We start from the raw sequence: 12,170 nt of genomic DNA, 5'->3' as shown, positions 1-12,170 counted from the left end.
TATTTGGAAATGGGGTATACATAAATGCTTCATTTAAATGGAAGGAAAGAGTTATATGCCTGCAATTCACTGGAAAGAGGTTCTTGGAAATAAGGTGTAGGTGGGGGCACACCATAGCTGCTGTTCCTTCCCTGACCCCTTACTCTCCTTCTGGGTTGTATTTCTCTTTGCCTACAAGGACATCTTCACTACCTAAAATGCAACTTGTATAAAACCAAGCCCTTTATCTTCAGCCAGCAAGCCATCCCAACTTCCCCAGAACTGCCAGTAGCACCACCATCCTTTAGACACTTAATTTTGAAATTATTTTCAGTTTCCTTTTCTTCTTTATTCCAAGAGAACAGAAATATGGTCATTTTGGGGGGGAGAGGGATGGAGACCCCAGAAAGGAGGAATAGATGGGGGAGAGAAGCGGCATGGTATAGTTGAAAGAGCTTGGGTCTGGGAGTCAGAAGGTCACGGGTTCTAATCCCAGCTCCGCCATTTGTCTGCCCTGTGACTTTGGGAAAGTCATTTCACTTCTCTGTGCCTCAGTTACGCATCTGTAAAATGGGAATTGAGACCATGAGCCCCACCTGGGACAGGGTCTGTATCCAACCCCATTTGTTTGTACTCACCCCAGCATGTAGTACAGTACCTGGCACATAGTAAGTGATTAACAAATTCCAGAATTATTATTATTATACTAGAAAAACACGGGGGAAGGGGGTCAAGGGTGAAAGACGACAGAAAAAGGGAAATGAGAAAATTGCAGCGAGAATACTCACTGTGCCTCTCTCTTCTCTCTCACTTCACATCTGGCAGACCATTGCTCTCTCCATCCTTCTTAGATCCTTCTAAAAACACACCACCTCCAAGAGCCTTTTCCAATCAATCTCAGCCCTCCACCCTACCTCCAACTCCCACATGGGCATTTCAGTGTCACCTTAAGCACTTAAGTACTCATTCCCCTTCCCCAACAAAGTACTTTTGAACAGATCTTTACACTCAAATGCTTCTCCCTACCGGTAATTTATTTTAGTGTCAGTCTTCCCTGCCAGATTGTAAACTAGATCATGACTCAGATCTATTATCTCAAGTGCTTAATACAGTGCTCTGCATAGAGTCAGCACTCAATAAATACAACTGATTGAGAATAGGAAAGAAGACCAAAGGAAAGAGAAGAAAAGTGGTAAGAAGGGACAAAGGAAGAGTGAAGAAGCACACAAGGAAGAGTAGAGTAAGTGGATGAGGAAAGCAGTCAAGGGTGATGAGCAGACTTAACTTGCCTCCACCATCACTTTCTTCTCCACCACCACTGCTTTCCAGTGGTTCCAGTGGAGAAATGACCCACGAAGGGCTAGTTTAGTTGGGGCTGCGGCTAATGATGCTCAGTCACAGTAGTAAACAGCACGAATCTCCGATGAATTGACCCCTCCAGAACCATTACTCCCCAAAAATCTCTACGAAGAGAGGGAGTGGTGAAAGGCAAGTTCAACCCCAGGTCAGCACCATCTTTGATTAGGGCTGAAGCAACGTCAGCCTTGAAACTGACCTATTTATAGTGGTTCTTGTAAGCATTGGGAATGAGTAATTTTTTATGGTATTTGTTAAGTATTTACTATGTTTCAAGCACTGTGCTGCACGCTGGGGTAAATATAAGGCTGCCAGGTTAGGCACGGTTTCTGTCCACCTGCAGCCTTATATTTACTCCCAGCACGTAACACAGTGCTTGACACATAGTGAACACTTACCAAATTTTAATCTTAATCCCCATTTTATAGATGAGGTAACTGAGCCCCAGAGAAGCTAAGTGACTTGCTCATGGTCACACCCCAGACAAGTGGAAAGAGGGCTTAGTCAGGATTAGAACCCAGGGGTTTCTGTCTCCCAGGCCCATGTTCTATCCACTAGGCCATGCTGCCTCTCATTTCTAGTACAGCCGGATTTCTGTAATCCGACCAGGTTTGAAACTCCTATTTTTGCCTGGCTCAAGCAAGAAAGAGAAGCAATGTGGCCTATTGGAAAGAACATGGGCCTGGGAATCAGAAGGCCCTGGGTTCTAATATAAGTGGCTCTGCCACTTGTCTGTGGTGTGACCTGGTCAGTCAGTCAATGGTAGCAACTTATTCATTCAATCGTATTTATTGAGCGCTTACTGTGTGCAGAGCACTGTACTAAGCACTTGGAATGTACAATTCGGAAACAATGATGATAGAGATAACTGCTGTCACATAAAAGAAGTAACTAGAGGAAGAGTCAGCTAACACTGTCTTCATCAAAGCAGAAAGCCATCGTATTTATTGAGCGCTTGCTGTGTGCAAAACACTGTACTAGGTGCTTAGGAGAGTACAACAACAAACTGGCATATTCCCTACCCACAACAAGCTTATCCACAAGCTACCCACAACACGATCAGGTCTGAGCTCCCCAAAGTCACCCCTCCGCCTCTCCCCTCCCCCCCCACCAACCCCCTCCCCTACTTTCCCATCCTTCCCTGCAGTATCCTCAGAGGAGATCTCCTCCCTCCTCGCAAGTGCCACCCCCTCCACCTGCGCCTCGGACCCCATTCCCTCTCACCTTATTAAAACCATCGCCCCTGCCCTCCTACCTTCCTTAACGTCTATTTTTAACCACTCAATCTCCAAGGGCTCCTTCCCCTCTGCCTTCAAACATGCCCACGTCTCCCCCATCCTAAAAAAACCCGCTCTTGACCCCACTTCCCCCTCCAGTTATCGTCCTATCTCCCTACTACCCTTCCTTTCCAAAATCTTAGAACGAGTCGTCTACAATCGATGCCTAGAATTCCTTAACTCCCATTCTCTCCTAGACCCCCTCCGATCTGGCTTCCGTCCCCTCCACTCTACCGAGACTGCTCTCTCTAAGGTCACCCATGACCTCCTTCTTGCCAAATCCAATGGCTCCTACTCCATTCTGATCCTCCTTGACCTCTCTGCTGCCTGTGACACTGTCGACCATCCCCTCCTCCTCCATACCTTATCTCACCTTGGCTTCAAGGACTCTGTCCTCTCCTGGTTCTCCTCTTACCTCTCTGGCCGATCATTCTTGGTCTCCTTCGCTGGAGCCTCCTCCCCCTCCCATCCTTTAACTGTTGGAGTTCCTCAAGGGTCAGTTCTTGGCCCTCTTCTGTTCTCCATTTACACTCACTCCCTCGGTGAACTCATTCGCTCTCACGGCTTTGACTACCATCTCTACGCAGATGACACGCAGATCTACATCTCCGCCCCTGTCCTCTCCCCCTCCCTTCAGGCTCGCATCTCCTCCTGCCTCCAGGACGTCTCCACCTGGATGTCGGCCCGCCACCTAAAACTCAACATGAGCAAGACTGAGCTCCTCATCTTCCCTCCCAAACCCCGTCCTCTCCCCGACTTCCCTATCACCGTGGATGGCACGACCATCCTTCCCGTGTCTCAGGCCCGAAATCTCGGTGTCATCCTTGACTCGTCTCTCTCGTTCACCCCACACATCCTATCCGTTACCAAGACCTGCCGGTTTCACCTCTACAATATCGCCAAGATCCGCCCTTTCCTCTCCACCCAAACGGCTACCTTACTATTACGGGCTCTCGTTATATCCCGGCTAGACTACTGTGTCAGCCTTCTCTCTGACCTCCCTTCCTCCTCTCTCGTCCCGCTCCGGTCTATTCTTCACTCCGCTGCCCGGCTCATCTTCCTGCAGAAACGATCTGGGCATGTCACTCCCCTTCTTAAACAACTCCAGTGGTTGCCTATCGACCTCCGCTCCAAACAAAAACTCCTCACTCTAGGCTTCAAGGCTCTCCATCACCTTGCCCCTTCCTACCTCTCCTCCCTTCTCTCTTTCTACCGCCCACCCCGCACGCTCCGCTCCTCTGCCGCCCACCTCCTCACCGTCCCTCGGTCTCGCCTATCCCGCCGTCGACCCCTGGGTCACGTCCTCCCGCGGTCCTGGAACGCCCTCCCTCCTCACCTCCGCCAAACTGATTCTCTTTCCCTCTTCAAAACCCTACTTAAAAATCACCTCCTCCAAGAGGCCTTCCCAGACTGAGCTCCTCTTCCCCCTCTACTCCCTCTGCCATCCCCCCTTTACCTCTCCGCAGCTAAAGCCTCATTTTCCCCTTTTCCCTCTGCTCCTCCACCTCTCCCTTCCCATCCCCACAGCACTGTACTCGTCCGCTCAACTGTATATATTTTCGTTACCCTATTTATTTTGTTAATGAATTGTACATCGCCTTGATTCTATTTAGTTGCCATTGTTTTTACGAGATGTTCTTCCCCTTGACGCTGTTTAGTGCCATTGTTCTTGTCTGTCCGTCTCCCCCGATTAGACTGTAAGCCCGTCAAACGGCAGGGACTAGAGATATGCACATAAGTACATAAGGGAGCAAGTCAGGGCAACATAGAAGGGAATGGGAGAAGAGGGAAAGAGGGCTTAGTCGGGGAAGGCCCCTGGAGGAATGTGTCTTCAATAAGGCTTTAAAGTGGGGGAGAGTCACTGTCAGATATGAGGAGGCCACAGGCAAAACGTGAGTGAGAATTCGGCAGCGACATAGACAAGATCAAAGTACAAAGAGAACGTTAGCATTAGAGGAGTGGAGTGTGCAGGCTGGGTTGTAGAAGGAGAGTAGTGAGGTGAGGTAGGAGGGGACAAGGTGTGCTTTAAAGCCAATGATGAGGAGTTTCTGTTGGATGCAGAGTTTCTGTTTGATGTAACAAGGCTTGGGCAAGCCACTTAACTTCTCTAAGCCTCAGTTCCCTCATCTGTAAATTGGGGATTAAGACCGTGATCCCAATGTGGAACAGAGACCGCATCCAACGTGATTACCTTGTATCTACTTCGGCGCTTAGAACAGTGCTTGACATTTAGTGAAGCCCATTTTAGCCATTGTAGCAATGATGTTGATAGCAGCAATAACTGCTGTCACAAAAAAGAAGGAACCAGAGGAAGAGGCAGCTAATGCTGTCCTCATCACAGCAGAAAGCAAACCCCTGGATGGGTCCTGCCTTAGGACCTGAAGTCACTCTACCCTGCCCCCAGTATCAGCCACAAACCAAGTCTTAATACTTCTTTTTCCCTAGTATTTCTCAAATTCCTCTCTTCCTAGTCTGGAATCTAAACACCTTGCACTTGGAATATTATAGTAATAATGTTGGTATTTGGTAAGCGCTTACTATGTGCCGAGCACTGTTCTAAGCGCTGGGGTAGACACAGGGGAATCAGGTTGTCCCACGTGGGGCTCACACTCTTAATCCCCATTTTACAGATGAGGTAACTGAGGCACAGAGAAGTTAAGTGACTTGCCCACAGTCACACAGTTGACAAGTGGCAGAGCTGGAATTCGAACCCATGACCTCTGACTCCAAAGCCCGGGCTCTTTCCACTGAGCCACGCTGCTCCTCTATTATAACAGCACCCTTTCCTGTCTCCAGCTTCATTCATTCCAAGCTATCTTTCACCCAGCAGCAGAAGTCTTCTTCCCTAAAGTCATTTTAATGGCCATAACTCTTTTATGAAAAATGCACCAGTCGTCTCTTGCATCAAACTAAAACTTCCTTATCTACAATTGCCTCCTCTTCTCTCTGCCCCACCTAGCCTAATAACCCACATCTACTACATGCAGGCTGAACTCTCCCTTACACATACTTAGCTTTTGCTAGCTTCTCCATCAACGCATATGCCTTTTTCCTGTTCGGAATGTCCTCACTACTCCTTTAAACTTAACCATGTTGTTTCTCTCCGTCAAAATTTGCTTAAGACTCACTTCCTTCATGAAATCTTATTTAGCTCCTACAGCCTGTACAATACTCCAGTAATCTTCTCCAATCGATTAATAGCCTTTAGTAAGCTCTTACAGTTTGCAGACCACTGTAATGAGCATTTGGGAAAGTACAATACAATAGAGTTGGTAGCACAATGCCTGCCCACCAGGAGCTTATGGTTACTGGGGGCCTGTCCATCCCCTCAATATGCTGGTCACATATCAATCTTTTGGCCTCTATAAAGTGCATTATCATCGGTGTCATTTTCAACCTAAAAAGGTTATATTTAAGGTGTCCACAGGACTTTTTTTTTTTACATATCTGAAATTTACCCTCATCTCTTTCAGGATATGCTGGACATAATGAAGTACTGGTTTCATGACATCACAAAGTCAAAGACATTGGGCAAAGGAGGTTCTGAGTTAGACCACGTTCAATAAATATGACTGAATAAATACTAAGAGCTTGGGAGAGTACAATATAACAATAAACAGACACATTCCATGCCCACAACGAACATGGATGGTGGAATCAAGCAACTGTATTTATTGAGGGATTACTGCGTGCCCAGCACTGTACTAAATGCTTGGGAGAGGACAACATAACAACATAACAGTCACATTCCCTGCCCACAGTGAGCTTACAGTCTAGAGGGAAACAATCCAGGGTACCACAGACAGTTAACTCATATTTTCAGAAACTGCAAGTTTCTAATTCCCCAAAACTCAATTGTACCTACTCCAGTGGAATGAGTATTGCAGTCCTGACAAATTCCATTTCAATATTTGAACTTTTTAAGAATTTGAAATTTTGGAAAAAACAAAGCAAAATATCTAACTCAGCACAGGTATTCTCAAAACATTTCCTTTCCCTAAGCAATAATAAAGGGTGGATCTGTTGTTTCCTTTAACCTTTCCACCTCATCCAAATTCATGGCTTCAAGTTGTTGCTTTAATTAGCTCAAACTAAACATATGCTTAAAGTCTTCATTTTAGCCAATAGCTTTTATTCTTTTTTTAAAAAAACACACATCTTCAGGAGAATTAACACTAGCTTTCCTTTGACATTACTCAATTTTCCTTAACAGAGGTAAGCATTATTACTTGTAATCAAGTGACAAATACAGGGTCATTTTATTTCAAATTTTAAATATTCTTAAATTAGATTTAGTCCTGACTCAAGTGGGAGCAATCTCTTACCTGAAAATCTGCACTAATTATAGATTTTTCATTTAAAATCTCTTCAAAGTGATTAATATGAGGCAGTTATCTAGAAAAAGAAATTCAAGAAATGTAAAAAATAGTCTTTTTCTACTAAAAAACCCCCCAAAACCTAAAAACCACAAGAAAAAACAATAAAAGATTGCTCCTGTATTTTAAATCAACAGTGGAAGTCGGCCAATACGTCCATTAAAATGGCTTAAGCAGGATAAAACAACCAGTTTTAGGCAAAAATTAAATTGAAGTCTACAAAACTGAAGCAAACGATAAATTTTTCCTTTCAGTTTTAATCAGGCGTCCTGTTGTAAAGGCTCAGCAGACAGTGACGCGAGACACTGCCTCCCAACTTCAGTTCACCTTTGCAGTTCCACAAGGGACACCATGTCAAGATTGTTCAGCTTTTTTGATGAGTGCTGCGTGGGTAACTAATGTGTAAATGCAGATACGTATAGAAAGCGGTTTTGACAGTGATGTATTGCAACTGGTTCCAGATGTCGGCAAGGGATGCTTGGCCAGGCATCTGGGGCTCCAATGCCACAGAACGGCACCAGGACCAAACCAGTCTTCAAAAAGATCACAGGGCTTTAAACTCTGCAATTAAAATCGGATTAAACAACCATCACTTAAGCTTCGGTTTCTTCTTTTGCAGGACAGGTTAAAAAATATTTGTGCAGTTGCTCAAATTTTGAGTTTCATTAAAGAAAGACCGGCTAAAATGTGGTATTTAGCATTAAAACTAGCCTTTTGGCTGTCAAAAACACCTTAAAAACAGTCTGCTAAATCATTCAAAATGAACAACACTTACAGCTGCTTGTAATGAGGTTTTTTGCTTTATTTTTTCTCCATTGCACCAAAACCTGCATGATATGTATTTGGATTTTAAGCATCCCCTGATTACTTAAGTCAAGATTCAGAATACTCACCAAATGATATTACAGTTCCTCTGGAAAAGTACAATAAGATAATTTTGTTTGCCTTTGTTAGCACGGCTTTATATCATGTTATTGAGATTAAAAATGAGAGCTCTGTTTTTCAATTTTCCTTTCACCAACACAAAATTCACTAATACACATTGCTAACAAAAACTGAACCTAACTGAACTGAATGATACACCGAAATGAGAGCTGAATTTCCAACTTTTTAACTTCTTAATTGTTAACTTCTCAAAAATAAAAGCCTAAAGAGGGTAAAAAGATTAAATGGAAAATACATTTACACTGTTGACATATTAATAAGGTACAATAAACTGGACCCCAAAATGATGTGTTGCAGGTATGGCATATTATTGTTAAAACCCGATGAAGGGCCTTTAACCTACAAAATTGATAAAGTTGCACTTCCTACATGGAAAATATTTGTAGCACAGATCTGACATAAGCATTTGGTCTAAAGGGAATTTTTTTCAAACAACCTGTCTTTCTCCCTCTTATTTCAATACACAACTCCCAGCTCCAATCAAAACAACTCTCAGGGGATCACCTACAGCTACATTCTCTCCATGTGGTTTTGATATCAGGCATTCTCTCATTGATCAAGAGAAGTGCAAAAGCACGTTTGCTCCTTATTGTAGAACAAAGAGAAAGACTTATGTTGTTGATTTTCAGATTCAAATCAAAGGATCTGAAGCACTTTTGGTAGAAATAAAAGCAAGGAATTTAAAAAGCAAATTCAAATATTGTCTATGTTTCACCTGTACTTTCTCTAGACTATAAACTCATTATGGGCAGGCACGTGCCTACCAAGTCTGTTATACTGTACTCTCACAGGCACCTAGTACAGTGTTCTGCCCATGGTAAGTGCTCAATATATATTGTCTGATTTATTTCACACGTACATAAACTAAGAGCTCTAAACAGATTGCCATCCTTTCATTCTGTGGGGAAGTCTGGGGATCAATAACCTTCTGTTATAAGCAAACTGTTTAACTAGAGTCTAATCTAGAATGTTTGGTCTAATGTCATTTGATATATTGATTGAGAGGTGAAGGTGGTTAAAAAACTGACCAGTCGGTTGCTTTTCCAGTTGCACCATCAAATTTATTTCTAACCTGGTATTTAAATGAACAACCTGTAAAATTTCATTACTGGCACACAGTGCACTAATGATTGGTGCCAGATAACAGAAGAGCCATAAACTACTACTTCCTTTCTGCTTCTAGGACTCTTATGACAAATTTTTTATTACCCATCTGCAGTACATACTTCAGATAGAGAAACATAAACCAACTCCCTCTTTTGCCTTTTACCCCATTGAAGATGTTTCTCTTCTTATGTCTGATATAGGGAACTCTCCCCTGCAGCGTGGGAAAGGACTTTTGCGGAATCCTATGCTGAGGAAAACTCACACTGAAATACTCACCTTGGATTTCTTCACAACTCACAACTGTTTCTTCAAACAACACATGATGCTGCATCCAGACATACGCTCAGTCATTATTAGAACAATGCTCCCTACTTCTGTATTCTTTTTAAACATGTAATTATTAATTATTATGGTATTTGTTAAGCACTTACTATGTGCGAAGCACTGTTCTAAGTGCTGGGGTAGATACAAGGTAATCAGGATGTCCCACGTGGGGCTCACAGTCTTAATCCCCACTTTATAGATGAGGTAAACTGAGGCATAGAGAAGCTAAGTGCCTTGCCTACAGTCACAGAGCCGGTGAGGGGTGGAGGCAGCATTAGAGCCCATGTCCTCAGACTCCCAAGCCTGTGCTTCTCACAATGTGTGTAGTGAAAACACACACTGCTGAAGAACTGAGAAACAGTGTGGCCTAGTAGACAGAGCATGGGCCTGGGAGTCAGAAGGACCTGGGTTCTAATCCCAGCTTTGTCACTAAACTGCTGTGTGACCTTGGGCAAGTCACTTCACTTCTCTGTGCCTGTTGCCACATCTGTAAAATGGGGATTAAGACTGGGAGCCCTATGTGGGGCACGGACTGTAACCAACCTGATTAGCTTGTACCTATCCCAGAACTTAGTACAGTGCCTAGCACAAAGTACTTAACAAAAACAATTTAAAAAACCCATTTATTTATCTTTTCTGAAAACATGACTACATTTATAGGACCTGAATTGGCAAAAACGATTTTTATATTACAAAGTGCTTTGGATTACTTCAGGTTTTTTTTGGTAAATATTCTTCTTTTGGTGAATCCCATTTGTGTGTGTTCCTTACGGTCAGGGAACATGTCACTTATATAGTAACTCTTTCAAACACTTAGCAAAATGCATTATAGAGTCAGAGGATCTGGGTTTTAATATTAGCTCCGCAACTTGCTGCCATGTGACCTTGGGCAAGTCATTTGCCTGGATCAGTGGAAGGAACCCGGGTTTGGGAGTCAGAGGTCATGGGTTCTAATCCCAGCTCGGCCGCCTGCCAGCTGTGTGACTTTGGGCAAGTCACTTAATTTCTCTTTGCCTCAGTTACCTCATCTGTAAAATGGGGATGAGGACTGTGAGACCCATGTGGGACAACCTGATCACCTTGTATCCCCCCAGTACTTGGAACACTGCTTGGCATGTAGTAAGCACTTAACAAATACCAACATTATTATTATTACTTAACTTCTCTGGGCCTCAGTTTCCTCATCTATCAAATGGGGATTCAATACCTGTTCCCCTTCCAATTAGCCTGTGAGTCCTGTGTGGGATTAAGACCGTGTTCAACCTCATTATCTTGTATCTACTCCAGTGCTTAATACAGGGCTTGAAACATAGTAAGCACTTGACAAATACCACCGTTATTATTTTTATGGCCCACAATACTGTTAGCACTACTACCATGAAGCGATGCTAATTATTTTCCAACATATTGAGACCGTTAGGCACTTCTGCCCAATGAAAATTTGCAAGTCGGTATATTTCAGCTTGAGCATGCACAATATTGAGCCAGAAACCCTCCGAATTCTTCCCAGGGTAGTCATCACTGATGGAAAGGTGCATTAGGAAGCACAGCAGCAGTGTGGTCATCTCATCATCAATCAGCAGCAGAGAAGCAGTGTGGCCTGGTGGAAAGAGCACGGACCTGGGAGTCAGAAAGAACTGACCCTGCTCCCCCATTTGTCTGCAGCATGACCAGGGGCAAGTCAATTACTTTCTTAGTGGCTCAGTTAACTCATCTGTAAAATGGGGATTAAGACTGTGAGCCCTGCAACATTTTTTTTCATGGTATTTAAGTGGTTACTATGTGTCAGGCACTGTACTAAAGTGTTGGGGTAGGTTGCCCCCCCAACTGGCTTGTGCTACTACAGAGATACCGTTTGAAACTTAAGGCATGCATAGTCCAACACGTGTCTCCCACATGAAATGGCCTGAAAAGCAAGTGCAACTTTAACCTCTGTCCCACGGGTTAGAATCAGTCAATCAATCAATGGCATTTACTGAGAAACTAATATATGGTATTTATTAGAGAACTTAGTGTATACAGCCCATTGAACTAAGCATGTAGGAGAATACAATATAGCCGTGCTGGTAGATACAATTTCTGCCCAAAGGGAGCTTACAAGGCAAGAAGGCAAGACAGACATTAAAGTAATAATAATGTTGGTATTTGTTAAGCACTTACTATATGCAGAGCACTGTTCTAAGTGCTGGGGTAGATACAGGGTAATCAGGTTGTCCCACGTGAGGCTCACAGTTAATCCCCATTTTACAGATGAGGTAACTGAGGCACAGAGAAGTTAAGTTCATTCAATAGTATTTATTGAGCGCTTACTATGTGCAGAGCACTGTACTATGTGCAGACTTGCCCACAGTCACACAGCTGACAAGTGGCACAGCTGTGATTCAAACCCATCACCTCTGACTTCCAAGCCCAGGCTCTTTCCACTGAGCCACGCTGCTTCTCTATACATACATAAGTGCTGTAGGGCACAGGTGACGAGGAAGAGAATGCAAGCTCTTCCGGCTCCACACTGTAATGAGCAGGAAGCAGTGGCCGTGGGCTCCGCAGAACCAGTCTGCCCCGGAGCCCATGACCTCTTCCCCCTATCCCTCATCCCACGTAATTTCGGATTTAAGATCCCATGACTTGCTCTGCCACTCTTTCCATTTCCTACTTTGTTCTCTACCATCACCCCCCAATACCATAAAACTCATCAGATGCTAGGGTTTGGAACCCAGCTCACTCCCACATCTCCCACTTCTGATCCACTCCTCACCCTCAGCTCCAGGCCCTAGTCTACTCTCTTCCATTACTCCTATAGATCCAT

General features: G+C 43.9%; 1 protein-coding gene across 2 annotated transcripts in view; it reads right to left on the bottom strand.

Moving 5' to 3' along the window:
* PBX3 (PBX homeobox 3) overlaps positions 1-12,170 on the bottom strand; it is a 211,456-nt gene that overhangs the window by 129,767 nt on the left and 69,519 nt on the right. The window lies entirely within an intron of this gene.

This window comes from Ornithorhynchus anatinus, chromosome 4, assembly GCF_004115215.2.
Source record: "Ornithorhynchus anatinus isolate Pmale09 chromosome 4, mOrnAna1.pri.v4, whole genome shotgun sequence".
NCBI lineage: Eukaryota > Metazoa > Chordata > Mammalia > Monotremata > Ornithorhynchidae > Ornithorhynchus > Ornithorhynchus anatinus.
The sequence above is the reverse complement of the archived record's forward strand: the minus strand, read 5'-3'. Positions and strand labels throughout refer to the sequence as shown.